General features: G+C 43.3%; 1 long non-coding RNA gene across 1 annotated transcript; it reads left to right on the top strand.

The window, feature by feature from the left end:
- The first annotated feature begins 926 nt into the window (after positions 1-926).
- Positions 927-4,463, top strand: LOC103653615 (uncharacterized). Its single transcript, XR_565603.4, has 2 exons — positions 927-1,562; positions 4,252-4,463. It is a non-coding gene; the product is annotated as an uncharacterized lncRNA (long non-coding RNA).
- The last annotated feature ends 11,603 nt before the right edge of the window (positions 4,464-16,066 follow it).

Below are 16,066 nucleotides of genomic sequence, written 5' to 3'. Positions count from 1 at the left end.
TAGGAGAACAAGTTCATGCAAAGAGTCAGTGTGGCTAATGTATACAAGATGGAGATAGGAGTGGTACAAAATCCTCTGTCAGACTGACTGTAGTCTGATTCAGTTAACTAAAACTTGTACTGGGTGTTGTTCAGCCAAGTTTAGAGCTCTCTAGTGTTTGATCCATGGAGCTATGAGCCATGCCTTATGTAGCAAGTTATAGACAATAGTATGGCTCAAAACTAAAAATAGTTGGACTTGGTGCTACACAAATTTGGAGAAAATGGGTCCAAACCTGCTCTGTCAGGTTGCGAATGGTCTAAACTTGGTGCGATTATCTGAAGTTCAGTCAGATGCTGATTCTTAGTTTGGGACCCTTTTGTGACCAGTTCATGAGGATTTGGACTAGGAATTCTATAGTAAAGTGAGAGACTAAGTAATGGTGAATAAGTTTTGTGCACAAAGTTGGTCTTATTACTGTATAGTATAGAGTTTGAAAAAAAGGTGGATCCCAAGTTGGGCTGCCAGGTTTGTTGTTGTGCTATTGCAGATAACTGAAAATGGATTTTCAGTGAAATTGGCTCTACTTTGGTGCTTCCTAAATATTGTTATGAATGTTTTCAACTTTAGGTTTTACACCAAAGTGGTAGAGCTATAAATAGGGAATCACTTTTGTTGAGTGAGCTGGGTCTGTTGCATTGTGAATTTGGGAGTTAGCAGGGACTGCACCTGGAGCTGTGGAATGGGCAGCAAGACTAATGTTGTGGTTTCAAGGTTTGTTAAATAACTGAAGAAGAATGGCCACGTGGTTGCACTTGGTGGTATGGATGGGGATAAAAAGGTAGTGCATATCTTAGGCTCTAGGGGCCCCACTCTCTACTGAAAATATCAATTCTGGATCCACTAGAATCTGCTCATAAGAGCAGACTTCTCTCCAGCTCCCTGTTGAAAATATCAGTTTTGAGCCATTTGAGCATATCCCCAAGTGGAAGACATATCTCTTTGGTCTGCTACCTACAAAGCTGGACAAAGGTGATATTTGTGAGTGGTGTGCCGACCCAGCAAGGTAGTAGTGCATGGGAGCCACGTCTTTGAGTCCCTGTTACGCTGGCACTCTCAGAGTTCCTCTCCACCACACATGAGCAAGTACAGTGAACTTTATCTTGGTCCCTATCCTCTACTTAAGTGTTGATCCAGTGAAGCCTTGTGGTCCTCGAGTTCTAGCTTGCTTCTTTGGTGTCTCTATGGACTATGTTGCAAGCCAAAGCTCCTCTCCCCAGCCGCTAAGTCTGCCTAGTCCTAGAGTTTGCATGTGATGGTCTACCAGTGGTGACCGTAGCACCAGATTTGCCCACCTCGCCTTGGCCAGATCAACGCAAACAGGTGTTTGTCCGGGTTGTGCCTGTTCTATACTCTCCATTCACCAGTGAAACACACAGTGTTGTTATTTCCAATTCTACTACTTTGTGGTGCCTGGAACATGACCGAGCCACCGCGTACCGGAGCCGTGGGCAGCTTCACCAAGGACCGAACAACCTGTGTTTTCTCCAAGCAACTTCACGCGAGCATAGGAATCTTGGATGGTGAGTAATGCTTTCTGAGCCCTTAGCTTAAACTCTTCTATGGGGCACCTTGGGATCGGACTCGGCAAGCCATGTGTGTTGCCGGCGTCGTGGCCAGTGGAGACTGGTGTGCGGCTCAGGCGTTTAAGCCTTGGGGCTAACTCACTGTGAACGCAAACACGTGTCAGCAGAGGTTATAAAGTGCCAGCAGTCAGCGTCGCCGTGGTCGTGGGCGCCAGGTCGCCGGAGCGGGCGGTGACGTCGTGGCTGACATTTTGGGAAAGGGAGAAAACCGAGGGTCTTAAGTGTAGAGGTCAGCGAGACAATGAAACAGTGGAGAGAGCTCGGGTTAATTCAGTTAGAGCGCCGGGTCATTTCTGCAAAACTGCTGGTGCGGGCGCAGGCTGTCCGATGTGGGCCGGCGCTGCCTGCTGCTGGGCCGGCTATGCTAGGTTTCGACTTAGTACTGTACCTATTTCGCCTTTTCTTTTATCAACAAACTTGTAAATTGTGCTGAAAAAAGAGCTGGCTTGGCTGGTACATCAAGCATATGACATATTGCTTGTTCGGTGTGGTATACATATCTGTCAATGTCAATCAAGTAAGAAAATTCATTCCCACTGTCTGAGGAAAAGGTGAAGAATTGCAATTTATTGAGCTTGTAAGGCCCGTCCCCAATAAAGGGTATAAATAGGGCTATAAGTAGGCCGTTTGCTATTGCAATAAGGGCTGCTCGCCTTTCCTTTTGACGGCTTGGCTTCCTATCGCTCCTATGTAGTGGTCGGCCTTAAAAGGAGTCTTCCTACCATACCATCATGCATGCCTATGTTATAGTGCGTTAAGCTTCGGCAGAAGCAAGCAAGATGATGAAGCGAAGCTTCGTAGACAAGGCTCGTTCCGTGCTTTACTTACGAGCTCGTGTAGTAAGGCCTCGCCCTACTTCAATAAGGGCTTATGCACTCCGCTCGTAAACGAGCGTTAGAGCTTTTTGAGCGAGCGAGCGAAGCCTTCCCTCACCCGAGAATTGCATCCCAAATAGTGAGACCAATTGTTTTGGGTATCTAAAATCAGGAGCTTCCTATTAGAGTTGGTTTTAAGATTTTTAGGGCAGTTACCAAATTGTAGGCGATTAAATAGTGCTCTTGGAAGGCCTATTTGAATTTTAGAGATAAGAATATAACGCCAAAAATTATGAAAATTTTTGGAGAGACTTTTTTATAAGGATATTGGCACTTGTTAAAAGTTTGGGGTTGTTTGGAAGCCATTTGCTCAGAAAACCTTGTAAGGTGCAAAATAGAATAAGAAAAGTCCTTGGTTTAAGGATGGATTAGTATTTTGGGAGTAGAGGCAAGTTCACTAAGAGAAGTTTGGTTTGTGGATGAAGAAACAAGATTACCTAGTGAACTCTGGGTTTTGGTGTAGTTATAGGTACTTAATGTTATCTTCTTTGCAACTGCATAAGCATCCATGATCATGTCATTTCATGTAGAGCTCCCAACATAAGGGTGAAGACTCCAGATGAAGTGGTGTTGAAAGGAGGAGTCTACTCCAGTGGCTGCTGATAAGTGAAGGAGCCAGCTAACTGGGTATTGGATAGAGGGATCTAGAATTCCGTCTCTGCAACAAAGGCAAGCCCCGATGCATTTGCCCCTTCCTTGTATTTTTAAAAGATTTTTATACACTTTAAGTCTAGTAAAATGCGCGTTAAGTTTATAGGAATTGCTTGGAAACTATTGGATGCATTGCCTACCTTGATATCCATTCCTATTATAGATACTTCTTCGGAAGTATCAAATATTGTTTACAAAAATGCTTAGCCCAGCTTAGATCTTGTCGATAGAGGTTTTCTTTTGCAATAATGCCTAGCTCAGGGGTTATCCTGAGAAAGGATGGCCTCTACCTGCAAGAATATTTTCATCAGGAGCATGGTGGGATCTTACTGCAAAGTTCTCCATAATGCTCTATTCATCCTAAGGAACACAAAGCAATCCTAAGGGTGGAAGTACTTAACTCGAGATTTGGGCTAGGAATAGGTGATGCTCCACCCAGGTTAATTAAGGATTGGATGCGTATGTAGGCATGTATGATCAAGGACTATCTTAACTGGCCACATGCCCTGGATATGGGACAAGGTAAGCTTGAACCCGGCTATTCCATACATGAAAAGACAATTGGGCACTGGGAGTGGATAGATGGTGAGAGTGGCACGTACCCTCCTGGCAAAGTACCGCCTAAAAGGGGTGGTGTGCTCTCGGGTGGTGCGAACCTATTCATGCAGTGGAGGATCCGTGGGAATGGTAGACATATGCAAGAGTTACGAGAAACATATGTCATGTGGTTAGAGATCCTCAGCTGAGTAAATCGATTCGGATCGCTATTATATCCTCGGACAGTGGAGACTTGATCTCTGACCTGCAACCTAGGTCAGGATGTAAACATTATGAATAAAAATAATGTTGTATTGATGAGATGGTGAAATTAGACTACATGCAACTAGAGTCTATTAATATTTAATCCGGTGTTAAAATATTGAAAGTAAGGACTCACTTTAGTAAGCTATTTCTGCAAAAGTATCTAAGTTGATTCTTGCTCAAGCCTTTCCTTGATTCCTATTTAACCAGCATATCCTTGAGAGTCATTTTTCCTTAGTTAGGTAAGACTTGCGAAAGTACACTCCGTACTCAAGGTTTTCGAACCCATGTTATTGCAGGTGATAAGAAGTACTCGAGGTGTTCCTGAGGCTGGAGGGTGTTTCTAGTTCTAGAGTAGGATTAGTTAGGCTTGTGTATAAGCTTTGGAGGGTTCCTACCTTCCTGCTATTGTAATAAGTTTTGCACTTTGAGTATATCAGGACTTGTAATAAATGTAACTCTTTCTATGTAATAAACTTCAGTTTTAGAAATAAAAATAATGTTTTATAAAGTCTTCCACTCTTATCTCTGAAGTGTGTGTGTATCGAATGTGATCACTGTAATATACATGAATGTGGGAGATCTTTGGGATAATGAGTTTAGGTTGTTGAACTCGTGATAGCCTTGTTAAGTTACATGGTACATGCGCATAGCCATCTCAGGCCATTATGGCAAAGATTGGTGCACGTGGGCCCGATAACTTGGGAGGGCTGCCACACCCCTCTGGCTTCGTACAACCCAAATGAAAACGCTAAGGCGAACTATGGCATTCAGATTTAGTTGATGCATATATACCTCATAACGTTGTAGTACCTTCACAATCATCTTGTACTTTAGAAGCTGAAGTCCTACCTTAAAGAAGCTTCTATACACAACAACTTCGTCTTTGCCTGGATTTAGAGTTGTTTCATTTCCAGTGAGGCGCATGTTGACCTTACTGCTAAAATAACCAAGCTTCTTCATAGATTGCAGGTCTTTCTCCCTCAAAGTGGAACGACCAATCTCAATATAGATTGGTTTCGAAGGCCTATCCCTAGGCATCTCCTGAGCAGGCTTTGATGATGACAAATCCTTCATAGCTTTGGAGATAGGCATGATATGTTGGCGAGCCTCCAAAGAGGTAGGTGTGATCAGTTTTGTGGTGGATCGAATCCTAGCAATTTGAGTGAACTGAAAATTGTCTAAGATGACTTCACCGAAGCCAGCTTCCGAAGCAACAATGGCTGGAAAGCTTTGAAGGCATGGAAATTTTGGCTCCAGGTAGCTGAGGGTAGTAAATGTGATCTGCATCCACCCGCTCGACTATTTTTATACTAAGAAATGGGCACGAAGCAGCGTGGGCCACGAAAAAGAGTTCCCGCGCAACACCTTCAATTTTCTCCTCGTCTGTTTAACTTCCAGTTTAGCTCCTTTTACTAAATCGTTCTACCTTCTCCTAACGAGCTTCGAGAAGGTGTTTTTCGGACCTTCAGCAGAAGGCCTCCCAATTTCATTGACTGTGATATAACCTCGTTATGAAGAAACGAACTCATTCGGCAAGGGGCTACTGTTGGTGGCCTACTCTGCCAAAGGTCCTCATTATACCTTCACTTTGGCATAAAAACAAACGTGTTTTAGGTACATGAACTAACAACGGACGAAGCCGGCCTTTGGTTGGGAGATTGCCAAGAAAAGGCAAAGTGGCGTGAGGAGGAGGTTCGACTAAAGTGTGCATGGCGAAGATGCGAGCCAAAGGCACTAACTTCGGCATGGATGAGGCCTCGGACGCAAAGATACCGAGGATAAAAGTTCATGACTTGTGCAGCAAGAAAGAAAGAAAGAGAAAAGTCATCAATATCACTGTGTCATTTGTAATACATGTGTGTAAACTTTATGGGCATGTTTGTATTTTTTCATGAAGTTGTTCACGTTCCCTATAAATAGGTGAACAGTACCATACATAAATTCACCTTTTTCGAGGGTCATAGCTTTGTGTTAGTTAGCCTTCGAAGAACCTTCGTGCCACCTTGTGTCAAGGAGTCAAAAGTATGTTTATAAACAAGTTTGATACTAAGGAGGATGGAAAAAAATGCTAAGGCATATGAGATGAGTTTCATACTCCATTACTCATTGTTGTTTTAATTTTACATTGTTTCATTTACACCCTCTTTTAAAGACCTTCGTCCTTCACATTAACATTTCGAAGAAGTGTTAAGGACGAAGGCCTAGGTACTTAACTTGTGTTGCCTTGATTTTCAATGCCTTTAGGGGATTGAAATCAAGTGTTCAACAATCACACTCCTCTCAATTGTTGGCATGCACCTCATCATGAATGAGCCTTTGATATTTTCTGACTCAATAATTCCAACTTTACCCACCTGTCCGGACCAATGATGCCAAATTAGTTGCTTAACAGATAGAACCCAAGTGTTTAAGTTTTTGGGTTTAATTTGTTGGTGTATACAACTTATAAATATAGTATTAGAGGAAGAGGTCTTGGATTCAAATCTAATTAACATAACTAAAAAAATTGTTGCTCGCACCCAAACAATTTTTACATCAAAATTCTTGTATTCTTTATTCCTCTATTTTTCATGTGTATTACTATCATATTCCTATGTTCTATTATGCCTGCGATTCTCAATCCTATATATTAGAGAGTCTTAGGCCTCCTTTGGATCAAAGGGTAATTTTCTGAATCTTGTGTTTTTAAACTAATTCCTGCGAAATTTCTAGTTTGGGCTTTTTTCAGCTTCTGCCCACCAAAAGCTGTTGTTGACTGCCAAATGCCCCAGCTTTTCAATCTGTTTCTATAAGAATCGCTTTGGTTAAAATCGTCCAAAGTCAACATGAATACAAAATCGGTCGAGTCGTCACGATAGTAGGAATCCATTGCTTTGTAGATCCTGAACCCTTTGGACCAGTTCATCTTCCTCCGCATCTAATTTTCATAATACTCAGATTCTTCCCATAGCTAGATTCTCTCTGCAGCCAGATTCTCAGAACAGCTAGTCAGTAAAAAGCTAAACCAAACAGACCTATATCATTCCTATAAGGTTCATGTGTTCCAAGTGAACCCTAAGGGTGTGTTTGGTTGGACGTAGAAGGAGGGATGGAAGAAGGTGGGCACATTTTCTATAGTGTTTGGATGAGAGTCACACAGGGGCAAGGTCAACACAGGAGTAATTTTTGGTGGCGACGTGGTCCCAAAAATTGAGGGGACGGTGTCACTCCCATCTCATCCTACTTTGACCTTTTTGGCGCATTTTTGGACCAAACACTAATGATCCCTAGGTCGTCCTCGTAGTGAGCTCAGACCTTGGGGATGATCCCTACGTTTTGCCCACGGAGGGTCAAGACCTTGGGGAGCAAGATAGTAAATAATATGTAATATAAATAACAATATCTTGAATGTGGTCTTGAAAGGAAACCATAGAGACAGGGGGATGATTACTTGATGTACCTAAGATGGTTTTCCTAAAGGTGGGACACCACCTCTATGATGGCCACCACCTATTTGGGAACAAACAGCAACGAACCCTAGGGCCTTCTCGTGATGAGCAATACCTTGGGTTCGGCTCTACAAGGTGGACGGTACGGAGGTCCGCGCTGGGTCGCTTGGCGGTGCTCGCTACGGTAGGGTGGACTATCCGTGGCTCTATGTTGGATGGTCCACGACCTGGCGATAGAAGCAGCTTCTTCCTTGCGCGCTGTCTGAACGGTCCGCGCTCTAGGCCGGACAATCCACGATGGCGCAGGGTCATCTTCTTCTCCTCATAGGACCTAGGTCCCACCCCCTAGGGGAGAGACCTTAGGGCACTCCAGGTCAGCAGGCCACCCAGGGCGTCCCCAGACGACGTAGAGTCACCTAGGAATTAAGAGATCAATTTGAGAAAGAGATCTTGAGTGAACTATGCGAAGTAGATCTTGCCCCTCAGAAGGGTGTATGATCATAGGGTCTTCTTAGGGTCGTCAGGCCACCCTAGGACGGATCTAGATGACGTAGAGTCGAATAGGGGTGGAGGTGGATATGCGGAAGGCTACAACTAAAGCTACATTACATCTACTCCTAGGACAGGAAAGGTAAATAAAGTAGATAGGTTCAATTGGAATGTGTTTGGGGTTCTCAATCGGTCATACCCATTCATATATATAGGGGAGGTCTGGACCCGTTCCTAGGCGATAGCCAACAAATCCCACGTGATTAGATAGATAGCCACGCACGAGATAAGGATAATCACCCGAGTCAATCTGATCATGGGAGCGTGGACTGTCCCGGCCCTAAGGCCGGACAGTCCACCACTTATGGTGTTCAACACATGCCCCCTGCCTTTTGGTGAAGCTTGGCAAACCAACACACTTCCGAAGTAAGGACTTAGTTCGATGCAAGTCATCGGCTCTTGTGATCAGATAATATAAATATTTTGATAGAACTTTGATGCACAAAGTCCGTTTTGGATTGCATCCTCTTTGGCCTTGTCTGCCTCATCAACATGTGAATAGGCAAAAGATTGTGGTGCCCCCTAGCCTGAAAAACTAAATGGATTAGGCCTGTAACACGGATTCATCATCGTACCACCCCACATTTGAGTAGGACAACACATCTACGATGATCAGACTAGACGTCACCATGACATCCTTGGAAGAGGATGACTAGGCGATCTTGGTTGCACCACTTCTTATGGAAGTTTACTCGGCCTCTTTTTTGCACAAATCGCCATTTTGACTCTGATTGTTTTACTAGCCACCCGTGTGGAACAACCTTCTTCATATTTTTTAGCAAGCAACTGATCAAAAGTAGGGCCAACTCTACTAACTCGGCTAGGCGCCCTGAAATTGTTTTGCTTCCTAGTACCTATCTTAGGACGTTGTGGTCTTACAGTCTGAGATCGTTGTTACTTCCGGTTGTCTGCAGACAGTCCGACCTTCCGTGCCTACCCCAGACTGTCTGGTCTTAGTACTCGTACTATCCGACGTATGCATGATAGGTTACCATGATCGGGTATCCGATCGTGCTTTCCCCCCGAGCGTCTAACCTACCTTTTGGATGGGATGGGGACACAAGCTTAGCACGATGATTAGAAAGGATTCATCGGCCATATTAGCCACTAAGGGCAATGATGTTCATTAAACTATAGAATTTGCTCACATGGGAGAAGCACATAATAGCCAACTCAATGATGCATAAGTTCAAATATTGGTTGTACTAATAAATGAACCATTTGCTTGAAACTATTTGACAATACTGATATGTAGTTTGCAATTAAACAATAACTGAATAGTTATAAGCAAATATTATAAGCATGTTCATCCCATGAATAAATATGACCGAAGCAAATTATACAAAGAATCATTACTACCAACAACTGAAATACTTCGGCTTCATGTAAGTAGCAGCATATCGCAACTATCCATATGCATAATAATTCAGTTGCGCTCCTCCATAACATAAAGACGCATATGGAGCAAAATGATACCATGAAGGATAACCGAACATACCTTGGGACAACGTATATGGCATAGCTAAAAAATATGGACGATGCAATGACCAATAGCTTTGATAAGCTAGGGCAAACCTATCACCCAAACGTCCTGTACTTGCTTTCTTCCTTTTGTTTGCCTTACTCCACTTCTTCCAAAAGCATCATCCTTACCTGGATCTTGAGAACTCCCATTAGGGGCCCATGTCATGCCTCTCTTCTTCAGCTCTTGTGCACCGAGTTTTTCTAGCCTCTTGTTGTGCCAAATTGATAATCCGAGTGGGCTTATCGGTTGTGAATTAGTGTTAGACGATGATACGTCTTCCTTAACCTGTGGCATATTAAGCTTTTTAAATTCAGATTTACTACTAGGACTATCGCTAGCTGATTTTTCTATTGTTTGGGCACTACTCGCCGAAGTATCCAGTACTTCACATGGCTCTATAACACGTGAATTTAGATTTGAATTTTTTATTTTTCTATTATCCCTCTTCACTACATAAACTTGCTTGACCACTATATTCTTATTTTGAGAGCTAGACCAATTCTTAGAAATAAAACGGTCTTTGTCATATGATCGTTGATCAAAATTAGAATTCAAATAAGCTAAATATTCTATTTTATGTGGTCCAAAATATGAAGAAGAATAAGCATTTGAATCATACCAGCCCCAAGATGGATAAGGATGAAAGTACGAAAGAGCTGAATCATATTGCATTGGTATTGGCGGCCCAAATAGAGGATATGTTGCTGATGCATGAAACTCTTCTCCTCGCCAACCCTGATCTCTAGATTTATGCTTTGGAGGTGATTTTGATGTCTTCAAAGGTGCTCTAGATGACTTAGCATTGCCAGTTTGATCGACATCCTTTCCCTTGATTTGCTTGTGATATTTAGCCAGAAGTTGCTCAAAAGTAACCTTCGACCTTTTATCCTTTTATTTATGATGACCTTCACCTCCAAAACTTTTACATTTGGGCATACCTAGTTCACCATGCCCCCTCGAGCCTTCGGTCTTATTAGCCTTACTTCTATCCGGAGCCTTCCGATTAACCACCTCATGTGATAGATTTGGCACGCGAGGGTCACCAACGATAATATTTTTTCATTTGCCTTTATCGGCCGAACATGGGCGAACCAAGACATGAGGTGATAGATTTGGCACGCGAGGGTCACCAACGATAATATTTTTTTATTTGCCTTTATCGGCCGAACATGGGCGAACCAAGACTTTCTTGTCTATCGGTCCTATAGTGTTGACATGGACAAATTGACTGTCAATCTTCATTTCTTGATATCTCAACCAGCCTTCGTTTACAACCGATTGTATTGGTCGATGGAAGACAATACAATCATTAGTGTTATGAAGAAAGGAACCATGCCATTTACAATGTACACACTTTTTCAATTCCTCTATCGGAGGAAATGTGTGCGAAATTTAATGTTGCCATTCTTAAGTAGCTTATCAAATATTTTATCACACTTAGCAACATTAAATGTGAACTTAACTTCCCCTTTTTTGTGTCTAGTGTACGGGAGAGCGAGAAGCAGATTTGGCCTTAACAGGCCAAACAAGCTCAGTAACCTGTGATTTTTTGACTTTGCAGGAGCTAAAAGGCATTCGGCCTCATGCGCGGGTGATGGCATGTTGCGCCTATGGTGTGCTGCACGTGGGGTGGAGCATGAAGATTGTGTTTGACGCGTAGTGCCCTAGTCTGCGTATGCACACTCGGGCGGTCTGATCTTGGTGATTGGACGATCTGCAAAAGGACTAGACGGTCTGGTATTATATCCAAACCATCCAATCATGCTGGGCTTCGCCTGCGACCCTTGTGGCGGACTCGGTGTGACTCCAGACTGTCCGACGTAGGGTGCTAGACGATTCGTTGAAGGGCCAGACGACCTTCTGGTGGTGATACTTACAGTGGTGATACTTACAGTGGGCAGCTGTTGCTACAAGGCTGATAGGGAATCGTGCTTTATTTCCCTCTCTTTGACGACCTTCTGGTGGCCATCTATTCTGAAGTGTGAGAGGTACCAGTTCTCCGTCATCTTTTCTACCAGAGCCTCACTAGAACTTCTCGTCCAGCATCTTCATGTGGTCTTCTAATTTCTCATCCTCAGCAGTCGGCGAGTTATTTAGCCTTGTGATGATATGTGGGACAACATTGTTGTGATCTTTGTGATCGACCATTGTGGTTGATCTAATAGGTCTAATCTATTATATTAGATATGATAGATCCAATCTTTTCATCCCCAATGGAGTCACCAAAAAGTGTGTTGGTGCCTTTTTGGACTAAACACTAATGATCCCTAGGTCATCCTCGTAGTGAGTTTGGACATTGGGGATGATCCATAGGTTTTGCCCACGGAGGGTCGAGACCTTGGGGAGCGAGATAGTAAATAATATTTTAAGGAAAATGGACCCCGGGCCATTTGGCTCAAAAGGTTTTGGTGTTTGATGATCAACATAACCTATGGACTAATATGTTTGCTAGTGTTTATATTTATAGTTCACATGATGCGAAGAGGATTGGACTAAGGCACTGAGGATGCAACACCTCAAAAGAAGACATAAAAAGAGCTTAGAAGTCCAAGACTCAAGAACAAAATAAGCCCAAAGAATAAGCGAAGAGATCCATGAAGTGGGCAGTCAGCCAGGGCCCTGGTGGCGCACCGCACATTGAATAATACCCTGTTTGGTGTGCACCGGACTGTTCGGTGGGAGACCTGGACAGTCTGCATAGAGAGACCCACAACAGGAGCTCTCGGGCTGTAGCATCGGACTATCTGGTGTGCACCGGACTGTCTGGGTAACGGTCGACTGCTACTGTTGGGTCTATGCTTCGTCGCCGAAGGTCTTCTAGGAAGAAGCGGCTTTCGGCTGAAGCTGTTTGTATAAGATGGCCGAAGGTTCCTCTTCACGAAGCTTCGGGTATTACAAACCGACTTAAAGATAGAATGACCTTTTAGTCCATAAAGGTCTGAGTCAATGTTGTAAACTTTTATAAGGGGCATACTTGTAATTCCTCACAGGCTGCGTCCTGTGCCTATAAATAGTGAACAGTATTCCTTTACTGTTCACACATTCTGGTAATTGCAATCACATCTTTCGGAATTCAACCTTTGCCAAGGCAGAGGTATTATTGTATTCAATGATTCAAGATACTAAGTAAATATAATATAATTCGTCTATGATTCATTTACCCCTTTTATACCCTTTATTTTTATGTTGTCTTATAATATCTATTGAAATTTTATTACGAAGATTTAGGCTTCGTAATTATACTTTCATTTACCTTCGTCCAAGACTCATTATCCTCAAGGGAATAATGTTTCATGGACGAAGGACGTTAACATTTAACATTTTATGTTGCCTGGTTCTTAATTCATAGCTTTTTAGAACAAGTCTCCAACATTGGCGCCCACCTCCGGTGAACTCACTTCCACTTTTTGAGCTGATGGCTTCGTTCAATGATCAAGCTGGAGCTGCTTTGGACCCGAAGCTGGTACTCCCGATTACAGGTGGTTCGTCCTCAGAGCCAGCCAACAAGAAACAGAAGAAAGAAGCACAGAGAAGGGTACAACATGTTGGGGTGCAAGGACCCTTCATCAAGTCAAGATGGTCTCACATTCCTATTACCTTCTCCCAAGAGGACCTTCAGCTCAAGGATTACCCACACAACGATGCCATGGTTATCTCTTGTGTTATCAAAGGATTTCTGGTCCACAATGTCTTGGTTGACACAGGTAGTGCAGCTGATATCATATTTGCTAAGGCCTTCAGACAAATGCAAGAGCCAGAAGATAAGATTCATGATGCTACACATCCTCTCTGTGGCTTCGGAGGAAGACAGATTGTAGCACTGGGTAAGATCACCATGTCAGTGACCTTCGGGTTCATCAACAATACTAGAACTGAGCAAGTTGTGTTTGACATTGTTGACATGGAATACCCTTACAATGCAATTATTGGTCGTGGCACCCTCAATGCTTTCGAAGCAATTCTTCATCCTGCTTATCTTTGCATGAAGATACCTTCGGATCAAGGACCCATCGCTATTCATGGAAGTCAGGAAGCTGCCAGAAGGGCCGAAGGCAATTGGACTGACTCAAAAGCAATCCATAACATAGATGGAGCTGAAGCTTGTGAACAGTACAAATTCAGAAGGGAGAAAGCAGCTTCAGCAGATCAGCCGAAGCCTATGCTCTTATGTGAGGACATAGCAGAGCAGAAGGTGCTGTTGGGCTCTCAATTATCCGAAGAGCAGGAGAAAACCTTGATAAGGTTTTTGTTCAACAACAAAGATGTTTTTGCATGGTCAGCCAATGATCTCTGCGGAGTAAATAGGGATGTTATTGAACACTCGCTCAATGTTGACCCATCCTTCAGACCCAGAAAGCAGAGGCTTCGGAAAATGTCTGATGATAAGGCCGAAGGTGCTCGTAACGAAGTCAAAAGACTCCTCACTGCAGGAGTTATCAGAGAAGTAAAGTACCCAGAATGGCTAGCTAACACTGTTATGGTAAAAAAGGCCAATGGCAAGTGGCGAATGTGTATCGATTTTACAGATCTCAACAAGGCTTGTCCGAAGGACGAATTCCCATTGCCAAGGATAGACTCTTTAGTTGATGCAGCAGCTTCTTCAGAACTCATGAGTCTGCTAGACTGTTACTCAGGCTATCACCAAATCTGGATGAAGAAGGAAGATGAGCCGAAGACTAGCTTCATAACCCCAAGTGGCACATATTGCTATCTTCGGATGCCTGAGGGGCTCAAAAACGCTGGAGGAAGTTTCAGCAGAATGACTGCGAAGGTTCTTCAGTCTCAGATAGGCAGGAATGTGCTAATTTATGTTGATGACATCATTGTAAAAAGCACGAAACAGGAAAATCATATTGCTGATTTGCAGGAGACCTTCGCCAGTTTCAGACAAGCTGGCTTAAAGTTGAATCCAGAAAAATGCGTCTTCGGAGTAAAGAAGGGGAAATTTCTTGGATGCTTCGTTTCAACAAAGGGAATTGAAGCTAATCCAAGTAAAATTGAAGCTATACTTCGGATGGAGCCACCAACTACAAAAAAGGGGGCTCAAAGATTGACAGGAAGGTTGGCATCTCTCAATAGATTCATATCCAGATCAGCAGAGAGAAACTTACCATTCTTCGAAGTGCTGAAGTCAGCCGAAGTCTTCCAATGGGGACCAATCCAGCAGAAGGCCTTTGAAGAGCTGAAACAGTATTTAATAGATCTAACAGCATTAACTCCACCTACGCCAGGGGCTCCTTTGTTATTATATGTGGCAGCTTCGCACTCAGCGGTAAGTGCAGCACTTGTCCAGGAGAAGCTTGATGGCCAAGTCAGGAAACAGGTCCCAGTGTATTTTGTATCTGAAGTTCTTAGTATATCAAAGAAAAACTACACAGAATTAGAGAAGGTGTTATATGCTGTTTTGATGGCATCCAGGAAGCTTTGGCACTATTTTCAAGCTTACAACATAATTGTTCCTTCTTCACAACCTCTAAAGGATATTATGAGGAACCGAGAAGCTACTGGAAGGATTGGAAAATGGGCTGCAGAGCTCAACGAATTTTGTATTGAATATGTTCATAGATCTTCGATTCAGTCCCAGGCGTTAGCAGACTTTATTGCTGACTGGACGCCAGGGGCTCAGGAGGAAGAAACAAATAAAGACGCCGAAGCATGGACAGTGTTTTGCGATGGGTCTTGGGGAACCTTCGGAGCGGGAGCGGCTGCTGTGTTAGTTTCACCTTCCAAAGTTAAAACTTGCTATGCGGCAAAGCTTGATTTTAGTTGCACAAATAACATTGCCGAGTACGAAGCCTTGCTCCTGGGTCTTCGGAAGCTAAAAGCAATGGGAATCAGAAGGGCCATACTCAAAACTGATTCCCAGGTTGTTTCGGGTCATATTGACAAGAGTTGCAAGGCTAAAGATCCGAAGCTTGAAAAATATCTGGATATGGTTCGAAGAGTTGAAGCTTCCTTCGAAGGATTTTCTGTCAAAAATATCCCTCGAGGACAAAATGAGCATGCTGATTTACTAGCTAAGTCAGCAGCACAGGGGCTACCTTTACCTTCGGATGTGTTCTTCGAAACAATAAAAGCACCTTCGGTGGAACTTCTTGAAAGAGCAGTCCTCAATATATCTCCTGTTTATAGCGAAGATTGGAGAACTGAAATCATCTCTTACCTTCAGGGTAAATTTCTTTCAGATGATGAAATTTATAACAGGAGGATAGAGGCAAGAGCTCGTCCATATGTCATGATAGAAGGGGAGCTGTACAAGTATGGAGTTTGTGCTCCGCTACTCAAGTGTTTATCTAGGACCGAAGGCATAGAGTTGATGAAAGAAATACATGCAGGCCTGTGTGGATCTCACATTGGATCTAGGCCGTTACTTGGAAAAGTTTTCCGTCAGGGGTTTTATTGGCCGAAGGCAGCTTCGGATGCGGCAGAATTAGTTCAAAAGTGCGAAGGTTGTCAGAAATGTGCAAGAGATCAAAAACAACCTTCGTCCTTAACACAGCTTATACAACCCATCTGGCCATTGCAAAGGTGGGGCCTTGACTTGTTAGGTCCGTTACCACCGGCCCAAGGGAACCTAAGATATGTTGTAGTCGCGGTGGAATATTTTTC

Source organism: Zea mays, chromosome 4 (genome assembly GCF_902167145.1).
Source record: "Zea mays cultivar B73 chromosome 4, Zm-B73-REFERENCE-NAM-5.0, whole genome shotgun sequence".
In the NCBI taxonomy this organism is placed as follows: Eukaryota; Viridiplantae; Streptophyta; class Magnoliopsida; order Poales; family Poaceae; genus Zea; species Zea mays.
Note: the sequence above shows the minus strand (reverse complement) of the source record. Positions and strands in the feature narration are given on the sequence as shown.